Raw genomic sequence first — 26116 nt, 5'->3', positions numbered from 1 at the left:
TAAATGCCTGGATGCAACCATGAAAACTACATAGAATGACATGAATGGAAACCTAAAAGGCTGCACATCAGGTTCTTCTCCAATAGTAATGGCCTATAATTGCTCTGGAGTTTCATTCAGACCTGGATTATTTTACACACGCAGGTGCATCATCTGATTTTTCTAACCTTGATTACTGCATTACTGACAAAATGCCTGTAGGTAAAGAATGGGCAGGTTAGTTCAAATCAATATGTGTAATTCACTCTCTTCCTCTTAATGCCCTCTTAGAGTTGCCAGGTCACAACGATGCAGAGACAGTAGAAGCCATAATTGGCAGAATTCAACATCTCTGAAAATCTAAACATTACAGTAGCCTGTATAGTATACCATCACCATCACCCCCTCACATGAATCACATTTAGTGGTATTACCATGGAGTCACACCCCAACATCATCCCTATGGTTGTGTGGCTTTTGGCCCCACTGCTGATGCCTACATCTAAAGCATGGGTGTATGCAGAAGAAAGCCGGTGAGTGCAGATCTCTACTTTCATAGGCTTTCTGCACAAACTGGAACCCCAGGCATGAAGGGTTCCAGTCCATGCAGAATGCATATGCACATAAATGACTGGGCACATAGGTTTTCCCTGCAGAGTTCCACATGTACCTAATGCATGCATAAGAACACAATAAGAACTCTGCTGGATCAGTCCAATCCAGGCAGTTGATCTAGAGCAGTATCCTGTTCTCACAATGGCCAGCCAGATACCTAAAAGCAGGACCTGAGAGCAACAGCACTTGTGGTTCTTAGCTACTGATATTCCATTGCCTCTGACAGTGGGGATAGAACATTGCCATTGAGGCTTGATGATAACCTTATCTTCCATGAATACCGTATGTCTAATCCTCTTTAAAAGCCAAAAAACCCCCCACAAAAACCCAGCAACCCCCATGCATTGTATGAAGAAGTACTTTCTTTTGTCTGTTCTGAGGCTTCCAATCTTCAGCTTCATCGGATGTCTCCATGCATGTCAAGCATCCAGCCAAGGACCCCTTTGTACACACAATGCCTCTGCATGCAGTAAATGGGGCTTAGCACATTTTGGATATAGCAGTGCTATGTCCCTTTGGCTCCTTGGGCCCCCACTTTCATTTCCCCGCCCCCTCTGCCCTTTCTGTGCAAGCCTCATTCTCCTTACATTCCTTCGCATTCCTGATTCTCAGTCCATCACCTACTAGGCATATCTCTTTCAACCACCATGTCTCCAGGCTGCCTGTCACATATCCAGCCCACCACCTGTTACCCTGCCCCATTATTCCCTAGTAGTAACATTTATTTTATCTAAATGAAAGTGGGGACTGTCCTGCCAAGACATGCCGCTTACCTTGCTTGTTAACAAGTGCGCCCATGTGCTTAGAAAATATACAGTATATGTGTGTGTGTGCAAGAACAGGATAAATGGGATCCTCCTTATTGAGGGTCCTGGTTGCATGAGGGCCCCTAGGACACCCCTGCAAGGGTTAAAATTTGTTAGGGGCGTAATTAAGCCTGAGCTCCCTGAATCACGTATGATGGCGTGATTCCTGGGGTTTGTAAATGCAGCAGCGCGAAGTAATTGGGGCACTTGCCTCGTGCTGCCGGACACCCGCCCTCCCTCCCTCCCTCCCTGATGTTAGGCAGTGTCGCTTTGGTCTTGCTTTGGTTTGGGTCACCTGCTTTGGAACAAGGGCTGGGTAGGATTTTTTTCCATTTGGCAGATTGGCCACTTGGTTTTCGCCTACCCCCTCAGCAATTGTCACAACTTGGAAGGTTTGGCAGTTAGGCATTGGCTTATTGAAATGTGGGGGAGGGGAGGGGAGGCCATCACCTGCCCCTCCAGGAATAGGGTATTCCAATAAAGGATTCTGGGGGTCCTGGATCTCATCCGAAGTCCGCTTGGGGGGCTAGGGCCATGCCAGGACCACAGGAACCCCGAGCTTTGGTTGGTTTTGTTGCTCCCTCATTTTGTGTTTACCCTTTCAGCCTGCCAGCCAGAGAGGCAAGAGTCAGTTATAGTCTCTTGCCAATGCCTAAGCTAATACCACTCACTTTTTCTGTAATCAGTAAAGTTGTGGCCAGAATTTTGCCCAATAATTTAAACTAATATATCTGTCATTGTGGAGTTATTTACTGGGGTGGGGGTCTTGGGGGCCTCAGAGAGGCAGATAACAGTCAATTTATATGCCCAAGTGGACTCACTTGAATACAGTTCTTACTACATGACATTTTAAAAAAAAAGAAGAAATCCATTTATAAGGAGATTCACATGGATAGATCCTAGGTTGCATTCCTACGCTTACTCATAATGGGGTATGTTTAGAATAAACACGATCCAGGCAGTTGATCTTAGAGCAGATTCATCTTGGAAGACTGTGAGACTCCTGCAGATAGGCAATCCAGATTCATACTCATGGGAAGTTGCTTTATACCAAGTTGATGTTAGGATATTTCCGTTCCACCTTAAAAGGGAGCAGGATGTTTGTGTCACAGCCTGCATATTTCCTGTTCACAGGATGTTTCTGTTGTGTCTTTGCTTTCGTTTCTCTCTCTGTGTCTGAGACACTGAAGCAGGCAGTCATGTTTTTTTCTTTGTTCTGACCAATGCTGAATAAACTTGTAAATATGCTCTCCTGCGTGCATCTTTCAGTGTGCATTATCTGCTGATAGAGCATGCACCAGCTCTGGAATGTGGCAAGCTATTTCTGGAGCTCGTGTCGCTAATTGAATGATACTGCGTTGTCTACAGGAGATCGATGGACGTCCGGAATCGGCTTGGGGGCCATGATGGCCTTTGTCTCCCTGGCAGTATCCCAACAGTTAGAATGTTCATCCATGTGGCTCCTGCGTTGGGATAGAGCTGCAGAACAGCCCTCCCAGCACTGCTCTTGTTACAGCTTAGCTGGGCAAGGCAGTGGCAAGTTGGGCCGGGGGTAGCACAGACACACTGACACAGCAAGCCAGTCAACTCTGACTGGCAGCAGCTCAGTGGGATTTTGGAAAGGAGTCTTTTCCAGCTCTGGCTGGAGATACCAGGTTTTAAACTTTCTACATGTGCTCTGCCACTGAGCTACACTCCTTCCTCATCAAGTATTAAGCATAACTCTCCTGTCTTACTGTTCTTTGTGGATCTTTGTGTAGCTTAGTATTATAAGATGTGAGCTAATTGTGGGAACAAAACGGTAGCATGCTACATACCCAGTTTTTATATTACTGGTGGAAAAATCCGTAGTAAAAAGTTTTAGTTATCCTCCTCTAAGTATCTGTTTCCCCTTTGGAGATGGGATGTTGCAAAATCCACTGCCAGCTTTACTGCAGTTTTTCCTGGATCAATTTGACCTCTGGGCTGCAGCAATGAGAACCTTTAAACCTGACCGCTCCTGAGGGTTCTGTAGAAGCAGCTAATTAAAAACAATTTCTGAAAATCAAGACAGAAAACTGAAAGGATAGCTGGATGCAAAACTGCTCTGGCTTGCTGAGACTTAACCCTCAACATCTGTTTGCTCCGGCCTTTGCAAAAATACCAGCCGCTCCTGCTCTGTGCGAACTTTTGCAGTGGCCAGTCAGATGAAAAGGAAGCAAATATATGAGACAGGAGATGATGAAATGTTTCAGGACCTTCTGGATATAATTGATAGTCTCAATTTGCATAGGAAATGACAGGGCTGCTGCTCATATGCCACAAAAGAATCCCTATTTATGCAAAGGTCAGAATAATTAGCATAGGGTTGCTGTTCCAGAGGCCTGCCCCCACAGTACAATTTACCTGCAGAAAGGGAGCCTTTCTTTCTATGAGGAAAAGATTGAGAAAGAATAGAAGGAAATAATAGCTAGTCCTCCTAGCAAAAGGCTCTGTGTATAAATTGGTCTGTAGGCCTTATCAGTAACCTTATTAGTTGCTGCTGATGCCAAGGAGATCAGCAGCCACACATCAGAGCTTTATTTCTAAAAAGAAAATAAAGAGAAAACTGCAGATCAAATTTGCCAGCAAGTAGTAGTCTCAGGATTGCAGACCACCCTCATATATATGTGGAACAGTATTCTTATCTTTAAGAACGTTTTATATATGCCAGTGCTATATCTTGGCTTTTCAGAACAAGTTCCAGGGCTAAACCTTGGCTGAGATGAAATCCTGCTTATAGTAAAACTGAAAATATGAGACCAGATTAATGGAATCATAGAACTGGAACCCCCTGTCCAACCCCCTGTACTGCAGCAATCTTTTGCCCAGAGTAGAGCTCAATCCTATGACCCTGATACCACCGACTGAGCTGTCCCAGGAAAAATCTCCCGTCTTGCCCTGTTGCTGTGGGCTGACACCTATGACTTGCCAGAAAACAGCCACTACTACAGAGATATGAATGGAAAGGGGTCTACCAGTCTTGGAAGTGGTCCTGGAGAAATCCATCGCCAGAGAGTGAGAGACTGCAATGGATTCCTGAAGAAACTGAAAGGAAGGGGCTTCAGCCACAGAGCTCACATGCTCATGGTTGGACAGCATTTCTTTACACAAGGAACCTCAACCATTTTGGGCCCAGGAAATCTAAGAACTCTCATGGGCACCACTTTGCACAGAGGAAGACTGGTGATGCTCAGAACACACCCCACTAACTAAAACCAGACAACATACACAAGTAAAAGCAGGCGTCGCATAAAAAGGCAACCTGCTCAACCAATCTCCAGAAAACCCTCATTAAAATTATTTAGAATTAAAGAGGGGCAGGGAGCTGTTTGGCGCAAAAAGGGGGCTTTCTGGTGGTTCTATATTGTCCAGAGTCACCATGTTGGGAGCCCCAGATTTGCATTTTCACAAATGTCCCTCTTTTTCAATAATAAGAATAATAAAGCATTTGGGACTCCCACTTTCCAACCTCTCATTCAGCCTGAGGGAATCAGCCTCACTGGGTCATATTACCCTACACACCATCCACAGTGAATATCCTGATTACTCATCCCATATTTTGACATATCAGAGCTACAACTTCAGTATGATGTAGCCACCATCTCAGTCCTTTTATCCAAACATCATTTGCACAAATAAACACAAAAAAGAAATAAATTTTGTTAGCAAAACTGACAGCAAATGAGTGGGGAGATGGTTTCTCTATGGCAGGAAGAACCCCTAGAGGTAAGAGGTTAATGGAGAGCAGCTCATGAATAACCATGAGCAATAACTATTTATAAGGCAAACACAAGGTCCAAACTCTGGGATATTTTAATTATTTTGGAACAGTGAAAGCTAAATTAGGGACAACGAGTAGGGAAAGGCAGCAGCCCATCATCAAGGAGGCATCTGCTCCTTCCCAGTTTTATCACACAATAGCCAATTGTTTGAAATGACAATTGCAAGGAGATCAGTTGTCACAGAGCTTGATTAGCATCTTGTCCTAGTAAACATCAATGGAGGCAATCCAAACTTATCAAATAATGACACTTTCAAAGAGGCAGTTATGGAAAGACAAGCTCATCACATGCAAGTTCCTTATGTGCTGCATGGTTATGATTAGGAATGTCAGAGGAATCCGTTGAAAACAGACTGCTCCGTAGATTTACACCTGCCCTTTCAACCTCCATTGCAGTTCTTATTATGGATGCTTTTTGCCTTAGTTCTCTGCAGCAAATGATATTTTTACAGGCACACATTATGCATAAATAGATACACATATAGATATAGAAACAGTTTGGTGTTATACATTATTTGCATATTCACTGATGTAACTGCTGACATTCTGAAGTGTTGTTTGTTGCCAGAAGTAGCCCAAGACTGTAATTCTAACCAGGGATTGTATACATGATAGTTAAGGTGAATGTTCCATGATGTCATGGTAGGGTGCTGGCCGAGCCAAGACAGAGAAAAGGCATGGCTGACAGATAACCCCAGGGAGGGTTCCTGTGGATTGGAAAGGTCTCTATCCAAATGGGGAGAACCCAAGGAAGAGGATCCTGAGGGAGGGACTTCCCTCACCTCGTCCCATTTCCCCACCAGTCCCTGCAGCACAAGGCACAGGCTCCACCTCCACCTTCAGAGATGTTACAGGCTGGTTCTGATTCATCCACTTTGCTGATCATGCAAGCAACTCTGCCTCCAGAGTTGTATTGGAGAAATGTTAGGTTGCTCCCTCAATCTGAGGCTCAGAGTCACTTGCCATGCTGAGTTGTGTTTGTTCCTTTCCCTTATGGTGGAGTTGTAGAGTGTGTGTCATTGTCAGAGCAGTATATTTGCTTGTGTAGCACCTGTTGTACCTTTGAACAGCATTTTGCCTATGTAGCGCACTGAGCTGAGTATTAAGATTTTGGTAGAAACCACAATCTGAGTTTGAGTTCTTCATCAAGTGGGAACCAGGACACATTAGCACAACAACTTTTCCTTGGGCAACAGAATGTTCTTCCCTGCTCTCCCTCTGTGTGCCCCCAAAGTCTGTTCTGGGGTATCTCCAGAAAAGGCATGGGATGGTGCTCATGCAGGAAGAGAGGGGTCAATTCACATTGCACTAGTGCTAATCATTCTGCTACTGGAACTTTTCCCATACTTCCCCATGTCTACTCAGACGTAAATCAGATTGAACTCAAGGAGGCTTGAGGATTTCAGTCTTAATATGCTTCCTACTGTGATTTTAAAAAAACAACAATGAAAAGTATTGCTCATTATTGTTCTTTTTACATGAAAAGAAGTGAACTTCTTTGTTCTTGTGCTCTTCTGTTAAAGTTTGAACCTCTTTGTCAACATCTTGATGTGACTGCTCATGTTTGATAACTCATCCATCCCCCAAACCTTACTATAAAACTAAAATTAAATTTCAAATTCTTTTCCTCTTTCCCGCCTGAAGTTTTATTGACTTAAAACTTGTTATTTGCTACAAGCAGCCTCTATGCACGTACTCAAATGCCTTTGTACTGTACTGCAGATTTAAAAACTGAGCATTCATCATTATACTTTTCACAGGGCAGGAATACATTGGCATAAAAAGAGGATTTCAAGGTTTTGAAAAACAAAAACATGTTTACTACAAACAGTAAAAACATAGGAGAATGCCTGTAAAATGTTTTAATATACCCACAGGATTCATGCAATCCAGGACAAAATGAACAAAACATTAACAGGATGCTAAATTGTCCCTCCCTGATGCCTGAGTGAGGGAAATGAGACAGGATGACAAGTTTATACTGAACTGTGAAATTAAGTTAGTAAGATAGGCTGCAATCCTAACCACACTTACATGAAAGTAAGCTCTGCAGAATTCAATGCAGCTTCCATCTAAGTAGGCATGGTTAATTTTGCAGCCATAGATGAGTTTCTGATGGGTCATTAGCTACTTCATTAACTTTGGTTTTAAGGTGTCACACGACTCTTTGGGTGTTTTGCTGCAAAAGACTAACAGGGCTATTTCTCTGAAAATTCATTAACTTTGAAAGGGAACACACAGGTAAGGTAATTGATTTGCAAATATCTGCTGATGGCTGAGATACATTTGTGTGCTATGTAAAAAAACAAAAACAAAACTGTATTTCCATATCAGTGAACAATAAAATGGAAGGCAAATGTTTGAAAAAACAAAACGGCTTGCAGCAGAACAGAAAATACCTGAAGTGGGAATGACTGACACAATGGACCAAGGCAGGTTCGTACATCCCTATTTATGATTAAAAGGCTATTGTGCTGCTCGATGGATGACATGATTAGCATGCCATCAAATGATAATTGCAGCCCCAGTCCCTGTGCAAGGTCACAGACACAGGGAATGCCCACACCACGCTTAATTGTGGGGCTGAGCAAGGCTGAGCAAGAGGTGTAAAGGCACCTCTGGATATCTGGTGTCAGTCTCACTGGAATCCTACATATCTTTGGGGCTGGATAACCTCAGCATCAGGACGGCTTCCTGCGCTAGTACATGGATGTCTGATGGAGATAAAAGGATACCAGGAACATGTCCCTTGTTTGTGCAGCTCTGTGTGTCACAGCATCCAACCTGGAATGCATCCAGCTGCCATGTGGTGGTGCGAAAGGATTAAACACATTGCATGTCCATGCACAGGCAATGAAGAATCAGGACCCTCCTATCTCTGGCGCCAGCTTCCAAGGCAGTTTGTCAGGCAGGAAACTCGTTACAGAATGCCTGTGTGTTCCTTATATTAGGCTGTAGGCTATAAAAGTTAAGAGTCCATAGCTATCCATCTCAACACCTTGGCTTAATCCCTGTGCACTGGTGAGGGTGGACAGAATACGAAGACAAGAAGAGTATGTTAGCAGGCTAGTGCAGAAGAAAGATAAAGAAGAGATCTGTTTGAGAGTCAGACAGCTCTGGGGATTTAGCTTTTAATGCCTTTGATATATTATGTAAATCTTTTTTCATCTGGGGTTGTTGTTATTTTGAACTTTACATTTTATTAATTGATATCATAATGCAAAACTTGAAGAAAGGGGAAGGGGATTTAGCTGTGTGCACAAGAACCACAGACAGGCTTTCTGTATACATTATCATCACCAATGTATATAAAAGCCAGCTCTGAGAATTATGTCATGCTCCAGGGCTGTCATGCTGGAGCGTGACCAAGAGACATTACTCAGGGAACCAACAGGGGAGGAGTAGCACACACACATGCACAAACACACACAAACACACAACAAACAGAACTAGCAATGGAATGGGAAACAGAAGTGGGGGCATCTCCTTGCCTCTCTCCCCGTTCAAAAGAATCTTCCGAATTTGAAGCATAGGAAATGCATTGGGGAATTCTCAGCTGAGTAACTCTTAGATCCTGGCCCCGTGAACATTCGTATTAATCAGAAAGGGCAAAGTATCTTGAGGGCTTTCCTTTTTCAATACTGAATCACAGTGAATTATTGATCTCTGCATTCTCCTGCTACTCGCTCCTTCTTACCGAGGAGGGGAGATGACGACTAAAATTCTTATAAAGTGAGATTTATTCTCCCACTTCTTCCCATGTATCACTACTTCCCAGATTTACAAGAAGTTTCTATTTAGTATGTCTTATTCCCATGTCTTTCCAACATCATCTGGAAAAGTAGAAATATAGATATAGGGAGAGAGAGAAATATATGTGGCTCTGGCTGTCTACTGTTCACGGACTGTTCACACAAGGGACAAGTCCACTGTCCATGACAATTTACTGGTGCACTTAGAACAGGATTGGGGGGCAGAAGCCCAGGGCCCCACACAGCAGAATGAGCAACTCACAGCAGGGCTGGCTTATTTTGAATTGTGAATTGAGGAGGAGTGGCTGTAAGACCAAAGTCCAGAATCTAATGTAACCTAATGGCACTGCTGTGTCCATCCATCCAAACCTTTCCCATCCATTGAACAATAGAAGGGCTACTGTATCTAGAACTGTCAGATCTCTGGAGTTGGTCCTGAGACTTAGGTTTGGGGAATCGATTCTCAGTGCCAAGGGCTGTCAGCTGCTGCACACTTGATTCTTTTTTTCAAAGTGTGCAGCCCTGCTGATTGAAACCTGTGCTATACAATCTCTGCACATGCATAGCCACATGAAACTGTGCTGATGGGGGGCACACTTAAAAGACTTTCATCAAAATATTGGAGGGGAACTTCTGGCAGGGAACTTCAGACTGGTTTCTCAAGTTCAGTGGGCCTGTGAGTTCATTTACAGAGTAATAATAATAATAATAATAATAATAATAATAATACTCCGACCATCTGGCTGAGTTTCCCCAGTCACTCTGGGCGGCTTCCAATCAAGTGTTAAAAACAATACAGCATTAAATATTAAAAACTTCCCTAAACAGGGCTGCCTTCAGATGTCTTTTAAAAAACAGGATAGCTGCTTATTTCCTTGACATCTACTAGGAGGGTGTTCCACAGGGTGGGGGCCACTACCGAGAAGGCCCTCTGTCTGGTTCCCTGTAACCTCACTTCTCGCAATGAGGGAACCACCAGAAGGCCCTCAGCACTGGATCTAAGTGGCCAGGCTCCACGATGGGTGGAGACACTCCTTCAGGTATACAGGACAGAGGCTGTTTAGGGCTTTAAAGGTCAGCACCAACACTTTGAATTGTGCTCGGAAATGTACTGGGAGCCAATGCAGATCTACTCAGAAGAAAGCCCCACATTGTTTTCAATTAGACATTCCCTGATAAGTGTATCTGGGACTGCAGCCTTCATTTGTTTTTATCATGCAGTAGCTTCTACTAGCTCTCAGTTGAGCCACTCATACATTTCCAAAGGGCCATCATGCTATGGAGGCTGAGGCAGAATGGCAAATGGAGCGCTGCCCCACCAGCCTCAGTCTACGTTCAGCCAGCCCCCACATGCCTGAATTTTTATTGCGCAACTACTCAGGGGGTGGATCTGCTTGTCCTTGGTTTTAACACCGCCTACTGTTGATCTCCCTGCCTTCTGCCCTGACAGTCTCAGTGGGTACCATCTACCACTGCCCCATCATGTCAAAACTGAAGCTGACGGCTTTGCCTAGAAACTAGAGAATTTGGAGAATATTGTTTGTGCTAAGTGCTCCTCCCTGGCTCCTCCAGCTAAAGAGGTTCTGAGATCGGGTGGCTTGGCCATACCTGTGCTTAAGATCTGTTGCCAGTTAAAGTAGACAATTTTAAGCTAGATATACTAGTGTGCTGACTTGAATAAGTCAACGTCGTATTTCCTATGATGTGTCCATTGACTTAGACCTTCATGTTACACCAATAAATGGTATGGGGTACTTAATTAAATCCACAGGACTCATTCTCTAACTCGCTCCAAGTTCAGCCAAAATCATGTCCCACTCCCACAGTTTGACCCATAGTTTGAGCACTGATTCTATGAAAAATCTGGTGGGATTCCCAGGGTGCATTGTTGCAACAGAAGCCCACTGATTTCTGTGGCATATTGCAGGGGGTTGGAGAAGATGATCCTCGTAGTCCCCTCTAACCCTAAACTTCTATGATTCTATGGTTCTGTATGTCCAATGCAGCACTAAGTAAGCGTCCCATCTGCACAAGGATTCCCACTTGCACAATGAGACTTTCCCCCTCCCATCCCCCTGTGCACCCCCTAATCTAACTTCCCAGAGCAGATTTGGGATGTGCATGGGCAGGGGGGTCCCCAGTGCACAAGCAGTAATCTCTGCACTGGTGGGATGCTTACTTAGCATGGCATTGGATACAAGCCTATAGAATTTAGCATTGTTGCAACTATGCTTAAAAACCATGAATTTAGCCTTCCTCACACACAAAAACAACCCACATTATATGAAGTGAGTTCAGTGTCCTAGAAGGCATCTCCAACAGGAAAACACTTGAAATTCTTTTTCATTAAAAGGATGATTCCGAATCTTTAGTTCTCGTGCCATGTTTTTCCCCGTATTGCTGCTTTTTAAAAAATATGAACGCTTCTACCGTTCTCAAATCTTTGTGAGTTGAGGCTCAGAGACAAAATAATAAGATTCATGCTCAAACCATGAGAGCTGTAGAACTTATATTTGTTTTGTCCCTATTCACAGTCATCCAAAGAACACTCGGGCTATGGATGCATTGCATTTTTGAATGCAGCTACTGTGGCTCCCCAATTACAGTTCAAAGCAAAGTAACCGCTCCCAATTTGAATGCCTGTTCCAGTCTGCAGACTAGGAACAGGAAGATTCTATTTGCTGTTGGGAGTAGGTGAGGAAAAGAAGAAGGCTAGATTAAATCCATTCACAAATAACAAGATTTGCATGCTAAACACCTGCAAGCTGCTTTGGTATTTCACTTCCCTGAATGAAAAAGCAACATCCATGACTTTTAAAAGAAAGAAAAGTACAGAATGAATGAATTCCACAAAGATAAAAATGTTAAGTTAGCCTACTGCCGGCTCTGAAAGAAATAGACTTTTTTACATACACATTTCTTCTACTATTATGCCTCTCTTCTGAAGACTTAGTGCAGTTTCTTTTGGAAGTTCCACGCTCAATTTAGGGGTAGCTAATGTGACCATTGTCCATGCTGGCTGGGACTATATTCCAACAACACCTGGAGAGGATAATTCAAAATGTTGGTGTTGAGCTTTAAAGCTCTAAAACAGCTCCTGACAAACCCTGCACCCTCCCCAAATTTGATCCAGATGGTTGTGGGAAGCCCAAAAATGGATTTAGGGGCATATTGGGGGAAGAGGGGAGGAACTTTCTGTCATGCAAGTAGAAGTCCTCATACTGATGGAATGTACACTTAGCACTATGTTGGATTCTACCCAATCCATTATGGCCCTAGTTAAGTCAACACTCTTGTGTCTTGCCTCATTATTCTTGGCTGCACTCACAATAGCTTGGTTGCTTAACATCTCAAACAACCCTCCAGAATCTATGGGGGGGGGCACAGCCCAGATGAAAACACTGGTTCTGGGGCTGCATACACACTGTACCTTTAAAGCAGCTTCAAAGCACATTCCCTCCCTCAAAGAATTCTGGGCACTGTAGTTTAAGGATCGCTGATAACTGTAATTCTGTGTGGGGCAAACTACAGTCCCCAGAATTCTTTGAAGGAGTAAATATTCATCAGGCATGCTTTAAAGGTACAGTGTGTACACAGCCTGGATACTATATAGACCCAAAGCAAAAGCATAGCTCTTAATCCAAGAGCTAAAGTGAAGAATGTCCTGCTTTCTTTTGACAGAAAACTGAATCACTAAATTCCAAGGTCAAGGAGAGAGCCAATATCTAAAAGCAGCACTACAGATGCCTGATATACTGAGTCTACCTGCCAGTCTGTGCAACGCAGCTCACTGTGGCTAGTGCCTCATACTTTTCATTTAAAGGCTGGGAGTGTGGCCAAATTCATTGTTTTTGTCCTTGTGGGGAAGCAGATGGATGGGCAGGAGGGAGTTGGATCAACAGATTCTGGGACTAACATAGACCAGTAAGGCAAGCAAAACAGATAGCAGATTCTGAGCAGCCAGAGAAGAGCAAACCCTGTTCTTACACAACTGATGAGCCCCTGAGACACACTAGGACCAGCATTCTCTCAGACATCAGAAGTGGCTGCTTTCGTAAGGAGCTCTGGCAACTTAGGGCTCATCCACACTTCCTTTTGTGCTGTGCTTTCGAGGCATAGGTCTGGGATTTCCAAGTCTGTATGCAAGCAGGTTTTTGTTTTTCTTTGTCCTGGCACTTTCTCCAGGAAAACCCACATTCTACTGCTGAATCAGAGCAAATGGCAATTCATGGAAAACCTGATTGCCATTTGCTCTGGTAAAACACAGGTTTTACCTGTGACAAAAAAGAAACCAGTCTAACATGGACCTGAAAATCCTGGACCTGAGCCTAGAAACACAACACAAAAGGATGTCTGGATGAACCCTTACTGATTGTTTCCATAGCAATAAAGAGGGGGATCCAACATCGGCAGCAGTTTGCAAATTTTGTATGTGGAGAAATACAGGCACCTGCATGTGTGCATACTTCTAATTTATCTAGTACACATGCACACTAGTTTCATACAAATGCATATATTTATGTAGACAACCATCCCTAACCACATAAAAATACTTCCTACCATATACACAAAAGTTTTATTTTGTTTTGGAGGCAAAGGGGGGGACCCAATGTTTTCCTGCTCAAAGCCCATGACACATTTGGTAAAGGCTGCTCTCCAGTTGGAGCACTCGCAGGCCAGTGTTTCCCAGTTGTTATGAAATATGTAATGGCCCTTCCTCAACTTGAGGCGTGTTTTCATTCACCCAGAAAGCTGAGAGCACCAGGGCATGTACTAGAGCAGGGGTGGGGAATCAGTGGCCCTCCATATATTGTTGGACTCCAACTCCCACCATCCCCGTCCAGCATACCCAACTGGTCAGGGAAGATGGGAGCTGTAGTCCAGCAGCATCTAGAGCAGAGGTTCCCAAAGTGGGTGGTACCTCCCCCTGGGGGCTTTGTGGAACCTCTGGAGATATACGGTATTTTTCCATGTATAAGACTAGGTTTTTCCCCCCTAAGAAATAATGTCCAAAATTTGGGAGCATCTTATACATGGATAGATCTTCCCCCATTTTCTTAAATCAGAGTCCCCCAAAACAGGGGGTGTCTTATACATGGGGGTGTCTTATAGATGGGAAAATACGGTAAATCACTATCAGAACTTGAAAAGCTGGCATCACTGGATCAAGTTCATCAACTCTGCTGAATTAAACAAAACTGTTTTTAATTTTATTGTGTTATTATCTTCCTTAGTAGGTTGTGCAAACTGTATCGTTGTGGCAGTGTTGGATGTATGGCAGTGCAGGCAGTTCCACCACACAGGGTGCTGAGCTAAGGGAGTGCAAAAATAAGAAGATCCATTTGGGGGCGCCAAATTTTGGCCTCGCACAGGGCACCATAATACAAAAGTTTACCAAAGTCCATCCCTAGCAGAAAATCAGCCCTGAGTGCTCACTGGAAGGACAGATCATGAAGCTGAGGCTCCAATACTTTGACCACCTCATGAGAAGAGAAGACTCCCTAGAAAAGATCCCGATGTTGGGAAAGATTGATGGCACAAGGAGAAGGGGACGAAAGAGGACAAGATGGTTGGACAGTGTTCTCAAAGCTACCAGCATGAGTCTGACCAAACTGTGGGAGGCAGTGGAAGACAGGAGTGCCTGGTGTGCTCTGGTCCATGGGGTCACGAAGAGTCGGACATGACTAAACGACTAAAAAACAACAACAACATCCCTAGCAGGGGGCGCTGGGGATGAGTTTATGGAACCAAGGAAGCAATGGCACAGAAAAGTATGAGAATGACTGATCTAAAGGGCCACAGCTTCCCCAGTCCTGCAGTAGATAACCTCTTCTCCACCTTAATTCCTTGTCAGAACCTAAGCAAGTATGAAGAAGTGAAGTATCTTAGCTCGAGTTCACCACAAATACAAAGATCCCCAATTCTGCCAAATATTAGTTCCATCATGCACGTCATGGCCCATTCAAAGAGCCTTGCATGGCCCAGGGAATGTGATCCCCAGCAGGGGAAGGCAGCGTCATGCTGGTTTAGCGGTATGTAATTCCATTAGCCTCTCAACCCTTGTTCTCTTTGCTTATCTGCTACGTGCTCAGCTCCGGCTCAAGCTAAGACTTTCACAGGGCTCACCACGCTGCTTGGCAGAAAACCAAAAAATGGCCTTTTTACCTTCCTCTGCAAGGACTCCTGGGGATCACATCAATGGAGCTGCCAGAAAAGGATGGACTTTAAACCACCAATGCTATCAATAAATGATGGTTTTACAGGAAAGCTTGCTGACAGTCCTCCAAGGGCAGGTCCAAAATACTGGGTTGTTTTCTGCTCACTCCAATAGCTTGCTCTGATCAAATCCCTGGCACAAGAAGAAGGCTGGATGCAGCCAATGTTCTGCTAATTGAAAGAGCTGCCAGTTTGGTCACTCAGTGCAGAAACTCTCCCAGTAGAAAAGCAACCCAAATGGTAGGGTTGCCAGTAGAAATCTGATTCAGTTCACATCTAAAGGCAAATCTACCTAATATTCACTTTTGGAAACATTATACAAACTGAAGAACAGCCCTTCTTCAAAACATATGCAAAAGTGCATATTCTAAAGTAAAGGGTATATTAAAATCCATATGATACTGAAAACAACTACAAAAATGTTTTGTAATGGGGAATGTTGCTTTGTAGAAATATGTGCATTAGGCAAAATTTTCTTGATGACTTTTTTTTAAAATTGCAAACTGCTGTGGAAATCTGGAAAACTGGGTCTTTCACAGTTTTAATTGCTTCTGATGGGTTATACAGTGGTACCTCTGGTTGCGAACGGGATCCATTCCAGAGGCCTGTTCACAACATGAAAAGAGCACAACCTGAAGCGCCGTATCTGTGCAGTGCGATTTTGCGCTAGTATGCATGCGCGGTGGCGAAACCCAGAAGTAACCCTTTCCGGTACTTCCGGGTCGCCGCAGGACGTAACCTGAAAGAACGTAACATAAAGCAAATGTAACATGAGGTATGACTGTACCTAAATGCATGTGTACAGTACAGACTTATTTCAATAGAGGTCTGAAATGCATTCTTTGTCAAGGAGTTTCTGCCACCCCTGATAAAATTTCATAGTTGGGACCCTGAGAAAGAGCGGGGGGGGAGGCAAATTGCCACGCTGCATAGTTAAACTATGGAACTCACTCCCACAAGAAGTTGTGATGGCCACTAACGTGGATAGTTTTAAAAGAGGATTAAACAAATTGGTGGAGCAGAGGGATATCAATAGCTACCAGCCACAATGGCTATGTTTTACCTCCAGTGTCAAAGGCAGTAGGCCTCTGAATGCCAGCTGCTGGGAACTACTCAGTCTTTGCTTTTGGGCTTCCCACAGATATTTGGGTTGCCACTGTGAGAAGAGGATGCTGGGCTTGTCTTCTTGTCTCCTGCTTTAGAGGGTAGGACTCGCACCAACGGCTTCAAATTGCAAGAAAGGAGATTCTGACTAAACATCAGGAGAAAATGACAGTAAGAGATGTTAGACAATGGAACAGACTGACTCAAAAGGTGGTGGACTCTCCTTGCTTGGAGGTTTTAAGCAGAGGTTGGAAGGCCACCTGTCATGGATGCTTTAACTGAGATTCCTGCATTGCAAGGGGTTGGACTAGATGACCCTCGGGTCCCTTCCAACACTACGATTCTATGATTCTATGACTCAATGAATTATTGAACCAGCAGGTTCTTCTTGTGTTTTTTAAGTTAGGAGCCCATCCTTCTGCCAGGGACAGCAGCGTCTCCACAATTCTGTCTTCTCTCTGGAGTGGAATGCAGCAGCAAACAGATGTGAAACATCAGCACAAAGTCCCCCACCGGCCTTATTTAAGCCATTGTGTTAATTCAGCTTTAAAGCCAGGAGCTGTTTTGGCAGCAGCTAAATTTAGAAAGAGCTGTAAGGTGCTCCTGCCTGAGGATGGGAGTATGCCGGTTGGTGGAATCCAAACGGGCAGATAATCAGAGTGGAAAATGTTGCCTTTGAATGTGTTAACGGCCTTACATGTGCCTTGCACCACAACTGAACTCACTGCCTGCACATCTGTGTTGGAGCAGGGTGTTCTGGTGGAACAGGCTTCAGAATCCACAGCGTGTGATCCTTGGGTTCTGTTTTTGTACTCTGGGCATGACACAGAAAGAACGGGGTAAAGGTGGCTTCCAGCGGGGCAGGTTCTTTCTGGATCTCTGGGTTATCCTCTGTAGCACATCATGCCTGCAATTCTTATCCACCTACCCTCTGCTGTCTCTTACCTTCCATGCTGAGTGACAAGGCAGAGTCAAGTCCTCAAGGTGAAATCCTTCTCCTGTTTTCGAATGAGATTCAGATATTTGTTTGGACTGACAAATACTGCAAATCCCTTTCACACCTCGGAAGAATGTTGGTGAAAGCGACACAATTTGCATAATTCCCAATTTGCAATTCATCATTTATGAATACACTGTTCAAGTTGTCTGCCAGATGCCCAGGATGGTTCTCAATCAATGCTGCTCTTCAGCTGTTTGAAAGAACTTCAGGATGTCACCACATAACAAATATCTGAGAATGCAATTAGCCAATACTGGACTCCCAAATGAATGAGTCTCTTGATACCCCTGAATCTAGCCATGTGAGTTGTCATTTTGCATTAGCTAATGAATTATAAAATTATGAATTGCCTAGTAATAGACTGCAAATAGGGTATACCAAATTAATGAAATATAAATTAACTAAGTATGAATAGCCAATTCCAAAGGCATATAACATAATAGATTGTTTTTTTTAAAAAAAAAAAACAGGCTCGTCAATTCCACCCAATTATGAGACAATCACCTTTCTTTTTAATCAAATCTTAGAATCCAAATATATCAGATCTGAAATGGGAAAAGATTCATCTGGCTATCTATAAATCTGGCCCTTGGGTTTGGCAACAATGGAAATCAGAAGCTTGAATGCTGCATTCAGTTTCTAATTTATGGAAAGCAGAGTGCTGAGCTTAATATGTCTTCCCTATGGTATATATAGAATGGGTATTGGCTTCGCTGAGAATTGCCTGTGGCATATGTACTATTTGAAAAACAACAGAGAGTTAAGGTGCAGGATGCTCCCTCTCCAGGCTAGGATGGGATTTTGACTCACCCATCTCCTCTAGGAAGCCCTGTAAGACTTGCTTATTTCACTAGAGGGCATGGTGCACTGGTACAGTGCCATAGGGTCAGTTATATGAGCCAGTCCACACCCTGGGCACCATTCTGCACTCCCCACTTCCTTTTATGCAATCTGGTATTAGTTAGCTGCCTACTTTAATTAGAGCCAAGAAGCAATTGGGTGGTGGGTGCTCTCTCACTAGCCCGTAGGGCATTACCCCCCCCCCCACACACACACACCCCTTTTCACCTGGAAGTCTCTCCTAGAAGAGGAGGCACTGTAGCAAATTAGCTGGGCCTAATGGGAGTTGCATTCCAAAACATCTAGAGGACACCAGTTTGGCTGAAGCTGGGTTATCCCCTAGTAACTGTGGCTCATCTTAATCATACGTTTCTTAAAGCTTTTTGCTGCTTTTGCAGCGGCAAACTAATGCAGCTACATTTCTGGAAGGCTTTCAGATGCCGCATACTTTGTCCCGTCGGCTAATATGCAAGTTGGCTGGATCCATTTGGTCATTAGTAACACTTTCCCCCACAAAGAGTAAGAGAAGCAGCAGCAGCAGGGGAGTTTTCTGCCAGTATTTTGCCTGGAGTCTGGGCACTGACTGCTGCTGCTGTCTCCTTTTGCGTTGCTTATCTCATCAGCCGGTGCTGAAGGCATCATGCTTGGTGCAGTCTTTAATAACCCAGAAGCGTGCTGACAGGAACACTTTGTTAACAGTCTCTGAAATCTAAATCCACCTTGCCTTTCACTCTCCTATTCATTTCCCTCCACTCCTTTGAAATTTATAGCCCAACAACACATCCAGTCACATTTCCTAGACTAATGTGCATCTCCCGAGCTTTAGCTAATATACAACTTTGGCGCTGCAGAAGAGAGGGTGCAAAATTTCTTCTTGACCCCTGACCCCTGGAGGCAGGTGCTTGGAGCAAAACCTCCCTCCTTCCAGCTCATAAATCTCCAGGCATATTTCTGGAAGAGGCCAGAGCTAGAGGATGTCAAAATTCATTGCAGACGAAGTAGGGAGGGAAGCAAAGTAGAATCTTCACAGCTCTCTGCCTTTGAGAGTGTGGTTGACAGCCAGAATTATATGGTCAGGTCACATCCATACCATATACTTAAAGCACTTATATACCACTTTAAGAGTCATTCAGAATCCTGGGACTGCTGGATTTGACAGAGCTGATTTCACAGAGCTCCAATTCTAAGGACCCTTAACAAACCACACTTCCCAGAATTCTCCATGACTGTTAAAGTGCTATGGTGTGGATGTGACCTCCATTGTTAGCAGAGAACACTATTCCACAACCATTTTGGATGTCTCTTCACTAGCACCTTGGCTCAGAAAAGGCTACACTTTTTTTCTGGGAAAGTATCTATATAGGCTTAGGGGCCACTTCAAACTGATGCTGAAAATCTGTCGGCCAGTGAGCAGGCCTAAGATGCATGTTGGTGTCTAGGGAACAGAGCTAATCAGGTATGGTGATGAGAAATGCAGTCCATTGTTTATCTTAGGCTACAGTCCTCAATGCAATATTTGTTGTTGTTTAGTCACTTAGTCGTGTCCGATTCTTCGTCACCCCATGGACCAGAGCACGCCAGGCACTCCTGTCTTCCACTGCCTCCCGCAGTTTGGTCAAACTCATGCTGGTAGCTTCGAGAACACTGTCCGACCATCTCGTCCTCTGTTGTCCCCTTCTCCTTGTGCCCTCAGTCTTTCCCAACATCAGGGTCTTTTCCAGGGAGTCTTCTCTTCTCATGAGATGCAATTAGGTTCAGATAAAATCTTATGGTTGCACCTCATTTGCACTGTGGGTAAGACGCTGCTATGAGAATTCTGAAGCAAACCTTTTCAAGGGCAGTATTTTACAAACTGGCCCCATCAAGTGCAAGGATTACTGCTCTTGCAATGGGAATTTCCCCTCTCTCTTTTCCTGCATGCACCTCACGCCCTCCCCCAAACTGCTCCAAGGGTTGGGGAATCTCCTAGAGCAAATTTAGGGAGGTGCTGGGAGAGGAGGGGGAAAGCATTGTTGTGCTAATGGTAGAGATGGAAGGATCTGTCAGTTTTTGTTTCTCTGTTTTTCTCATTTTTGCAGTCATTAATTTGGTTCTTCACAGTTTGGAGCAATTTGCAAAAAAAAAAAGTCACTCATGAAAATTCATTGGCATTTTAGTGCAAATGTCTCCCAATAAACACATCTTTATATGTGATTTTGCCTAATATACCCACTTTATGCCTTTTTAACATTTTGGTACACATTCCTTGGTTGGAGAACTGCATTGCAAAAATTGGATAAGTGTAAATTTCAAATAATAGTTGTGTTTCCATTTGCATATTGTTTCAGAAAATGTGAATTTGGTAGATTTGCTTTAATACATACTGAACTGAATTTCTCCTCAGTTGCTAGCTAGAGGTAATCCTTTGCTGGTGGAACCCTGATTTAGCACTACATTCAAGAAATCAATCTGTGTAAGTTATAATTTGGCCTTGGCTTCTGTATGAGCTGATACCATTACCTTCCAGAGCCTAATTTATTTGAATTCTATGAAATAAGCTTTGTTTTATTTTCTTCTTTTTAATGCTGAATATTAGTTAAAGTATACAAATTATTAATTACAAGATTTGTATCCTGCAATATAATTAACCATCCTCAAGACAGAATACAAAAATAAAATATAACCTGTTTGATATACAAGACAAGACAAAACTGCTTAAAAACAAAACCATTGAACAAACATACCCCAAAGAGTGAAACATACAGAGGAAGCCACCAACAAAATGGTTAAAAAGCTTGAGGGGTGTGTGGGGGGGTGTAGGTAGAGGAGGAGCCAAGCAGCATAGGCGCCGACTCCATGGGGCCTGAGGGGGCCTGAGCCCCCTCAAAAATTTGTTTGGGGGGCAGAGCCCCCCCAATAATTTAAGAAAATTATTACCGTAAATTTCGCTCTATAACACGCAGATTTTTTCTCTTAAAAAGTAAGGGGAAATGTCTGTGCGTGTTATTGAGCGAATGTGTGGTCCCTGGAGCCGGAGCGCAGGGGCAAAAATCAGGCAAAAATAAGATCGGGCGGGCGGGCGGAGGGAAGGCGGAAGCTGCTGCTTTCCTGCATTCTGCCTCAGGGTCTTACTGCCCACCCGCTTCTGTTGCTGCGTTTGCTCAAACTCAACAAAGAGCAGGGAATCCCCTGCCCTCCTGGCAAGCAGAGGGTTAAGGAAAGGATCGAGTCCTTCCTTCTAATTCTTTCCTAGTCACACTGCGTGCAGGCTCCAGCCCACCACCTCCTCCTCTCCGTGCTCTAGGGACTCGCAGGCAGCCGAAAAACATGCAGGTGATAGAGAGAGGGCTGGCTTGGGGGGGGGACTTTTGCCTTCCTTTCCTCCCCCCCACCCCGTTAAACTCCTCCCCTGCATTCTTAGCTAGCTGCTTCTCCGCACACCCCTCTTGTGCTTCTTGTCCCTTCTGTGTTTTTCCTTCCCTCCCCATTTAAAACGTGGTGACAAAGCACGGATCCACATGGATCCTCAGGATTTTTGCATTGGGTCACCCCAAATTCACCATCAGATCACATTACATGTCCATGGCTACAGTCTGTACCAAAAAAATCACACACCCACTGTTGCCTGGGGCTGCAATGGTGCAAAAACGTGGTTACAAAGCATGGATCCACAGGATCTTTGCACTGGGTTACCCCAAATTCACCATCAGATAACATAGCATGTCCATGGCTACAGCCTGCACCAAAAAAATCACGCACCCACTGTGGCCTGGGGCCACAATGGTGCAAAAACGTGGTTACAAAGCACGGATCCACATGGATCCTCAGGATTTTTGCATTGGGTCACCCCAAATTCACCATCAGATCACATAGCATGTCCATGGCTACAGCCTGCACCAAAAAAATCACGCACCCACTGTGGCCTGGGGCCACAATGGTGCAAAAACGTGGTTACAAAGCACGGATCCACATGGATCCTCAGGATTTTTGCATTGGGCTACTCCAAACTCACTGTCAGATATTAAAAATCTTTATAAAATAGAGAATTAAATACATACAGAATGTTAAATTTTCAGTTTTGAAATATTAGTACTAGTTTAGTACTGTATTTCTATATTACTATAGTACTGTATTAGTTATTTTCAAATACTTAAATATTTTTAGGGTGTAAGACCCAATTAAAGCCCGTTATTTACATACAGTATTACAGTATTTACATACAGTATTAGGCATACTGTATTAACTTTATTAACTGTATTAAAGCATTAACTTTGAGATATTATTTTTATTTAATGAACCCTCAGCCTTATTCAAAGTAAGCTTAAATTAGCTATTTCACTTATTAATCAAAGTGCTATTACTGTGCGACAGCAATATTTTATGTTTTATTCTTTTAATGATAGTTTAGGATTTATTTAAATATCATTTCAGTCTTTTCAGAGCTATATATTCACTGCTCTGTAATAGTCTATAAGCATAATTGTTACTGTAAATTAAATTAGCTTTTTACGAAAATACCGTGCGTGTTTATGTTTTGTTTCTTTTTTCAAAGCCAAAAAGTGTTTCAGGCTTGTTGAGTTTCCTGGAGTGTGGAGTTATAGAGAGTCGAGTTTTCGGGGTTCTAATGTTGATCATATGACTCTAAAATACTTTTAAAAAACTTTAAAACTCACTAATTTTCATCTAAAATTTAGAAAACTTCCCGGGGCAGGACCCCGGTATGGGCCCCCCCCAATATTTTTTATAAGTCGGCGCCCCTGCCAAGCAGAGTTCTCAGATGAGGGAATTCCACAAATGTGGGGCCATTACTGAAAAGGCCATGTTACTGGCACCTGCCAACCTGGTCCACCTGTGCAGCGGCGAGCCACACATGCATTTGAGGAGGATCTTAGGGGCAGGTTCATATGGGTATAGGTGATCCTCTATGTAACCAAGCCCAAATCCACTCTTTTTTTAAACAGAGCCCAGAAATAGGTAATGAAAGCAACTATTGCAAAATTGATGTGATAGGGTCAGATTGCCTTGCCCCTGCAAGTGTTGTGGCAACTGAATTTTGCACCAGCTGAAGTTCCAAGATTGTCATTAAAGGCAGCCCCATGCAGAGAGAATGTCAGTCTGGATATAATCAGCACAGGTATAACAAGGCCTGGTCTACTTTCTCCTGATAGAGTCAGATTTAAGCATCCTATGCTGGTTAAATGCACTCTTGGTCATTAAGGTTATCTCTGCCTCAATAGGTAATGCTGGGTCCAGGAGTATCCCAAACTGGGTATGTATATCTTCAGGAGGAGGTTAAATCCATTCCATACTGGCTGCAAACCAGTTGCTTTGTAACAACAATATACAAATATACTACAACAACAACGATCAAATTTCTCCCTGCCCCTGCAAAAAAAAACCCACCCAAGAACAACACAACAGTAGGAGTAAAGTTAATGAGGTCTAAACAGCAGTAAAAGGCAACTAGTCATTAAAAGTCTTGGCCTGGTGCCTAAAGCTCATCCAACTAGACAATAGGCAAACAGCTCTAGGGACAGCATTTGCAGGGAGCCACCACATAGAATACCACTTCTCTAGTCACCACCTGGTTAAGGTCTGAGGCTGTTGGCACTCAGGGAAAAGCCACTATTCTGGACTGGTATTTCAGTTATGAAATGGAGAGCTGACTCCTGTGGAATGTTTGCCATCTTTGCAATTAAAAGCCTTCCAGTTCTGCCTGCAGCGACCTAATCCAGAAGGTTACATAAATACCGACAGTAAATGGGAAATGTACCTGCTACGATGAATTATGGACACCCAAAAGAGGTGGCCATTTAGCATAAGAAATGTGATTTCTGTAATTATGTAAATGCAGCCTAATTAACTTTTCCCCTTGTTTTTCAAAATCCTCTCTCAATTAAGTCTGGAAATCTTATGTTTGTTCTCAGTTATTCCCCTCTCTCACGTCCTACTCCCAAGCTAATTTTGCATTATTTCTGGTCCTTGCAATATCACTAGGTTGAATATCATTTGCAAACTTAATTTGCCTGATGTTTGCTTTCATTTCCAGGTCATTTAATAAAGAAGTTGGGGGGAATCAGGTACACCTGTCCATTCTGTTGTACCCCTTCCACACAGCTCATGATTACATTCCTCCAGGTAGGCTCCACCTCATGATAACCTTTCTATGCCAAACAGCTCATATGAGGAGGAACTTGGATAAATCTCATCCTTATATAGGCATAGGCAAACTCAGCCCTCCAGATGTTTTGGGTCTACAATTCCCATCATCCCTGAGCACTGGTCGTGTTAGCTAGGGATGATGGGAGTTGTAGTCTCAAAACATCTGGAGGGCTGAGTTTGCCTATGCCTGTCCTTATATATAACTGAGGTATAGGTCCTGTTCAGAGCTTCCACGTGGAATTAAGTAATTCTATTAACACAGGGTGCATTAGGGAAGGGCTGTAGCTCAAAGGCAGAGCAGATGGCTTGCATGCAGAAGGTTTCAGGTCCAAGCAGGAGAAGACTCATGCCTGAAACCCTGGAGACCTGCTGCCCATCACTGCAGATACTAAGCCACATGGGCCAATGAGCTGATACAGTATTAGGAAGCTTCCTATGCACAGGGAGAGAGCAAAGAATAATGAAATTATCAGATTGTTTTCTATGATAATTTCTTTACTCCTATTATTGCCCATTTTGAAACTTCATGTTGAGCAAGTTGCCCAACATCAGAAGTGACTTCTTGACAATTGGCCCATCAGGCCCATCCGTGGCGATACCAGGGTGAGTGTACAAAAACCACATTCTTCCTTCCTTTTGAATCCACTGCAAGCCATTCTGATATGGCTCTTTCTATTCTGTTCTGTTTCATAGAATTTTCAAGGACCTGATACCTAATAATAACCCAGCCTTCACAAAAGAAAATAATGAAAAACTCCAAGTTTTTAAAGGGTCGCAGAGGGTTGCCATGGCCTCCTGACCCTGCAGGACATAGATCACTTATTCAAGGCTAATTTGTGTCCATCCTTTGCTGTGCTTGGAAACAACAATTTCAAGGATGCTGGGGAGACGGGATTTGAAACACCATTGTGCTGAAATGAGTCATCCTTCTTCAGTATAGAAGAAATCTTCGAAAAGTGGGGAAAGTATTGCAGTATAATGTGATTTCCCCCTCCTCCCTTGGATTCTTGGGGAGTTTATAAGAAGCCAAGAACAAGAGCTGAGAAGGAGGGCATTCTTGGGGTGTTTCTATCTTTTCCTACCAGCCACTCATCTATCAGCCATGAGAATGATATGTCAGTCATGAAAGGACCTTTTATACTTCTCTTTGGCTGTTGCCTCTCTTTGAGATAGGTTTATATAACTACCCAACCACAGAGTTCAGAATTATTCTCTTATTCTCCTTTGGTTCTTAGTTGTCCACAAAATGCTTTGCATGTCAAAAGAAATGAGGAAGGCACCCATTTGGATATACCACAGAACACCCTGGTCATTCACTGCATTTTTTTAAACTTGCATTCTCCTCACCCCACCCCACCCCACCCATCATCTAAGTATGTTTCTGAAGATTGCAGGATTGATGCTGCTACAGAGAACACATAAAACTTCCATTATCACCCACCGATGTGAACATGTGAAAATGCCATCATTGATTATCACATTATCAGCTCTCATGCATCATTGCCTCTTATCAAATCAGGAAATCCTTCTGTAAAGGAAACTGCGCTGGAAACTCAGCACACTGTCTGTAACCAGGACCAGCCCTATTATTAGGCTGAGGGAGGCAATTGCCTCAGAGGGCAGGTGCACAGAGACAGCAGCTGCAGCTCACCACCTCCAGCCATTCCTCCTGAACCCCTCAGCCCTTTCCCTCTGTGGGAGATCAGAAGTATGTGTCAGTCAGAAACTACTGTACTTCAGCAAGCCTACACTTCAGGTTAACTGGAGGATGCCATCCCATGGCTAGTATTGAAATCAGACACAACTGCCAGTCCAGGCAGCTTCTGCATATGGAATGTGAAGAGGTGTGGGATCTCAGCCT

At 43.7% G+C, this 26116-nt stretch overlaps 1 protein-coding gene across 2 annotated transcripts in view; it reads right to left on the bottom strand.

The window, feature by feature from the left end:
- The window catches only part of GRM4 (glutamate metabotropic receptor 4), a 302083-nt gene that overhangs the window by 100652 nt on the left and 175315 nt on the right, over positions 1-26116 (bottom strand). The window lies entirely within an intron of this gene.

The sequence above is a fragment of the Podarcis erhardii genome, assembly GCF_964252035.2.
Source record: "Podarcis erhardii genome assembly, chromosome: 6".
NCBI lineage: Eukaryota > Metazoa > Chordata > Lepidosauria > Squamata > Lacertidae > Podarcis > Podarcis erhardii.
Note: the sequence above shows the minus strand (reverse complement) of the source record. Positions and strands in the feature narration are given on the sequence as shown.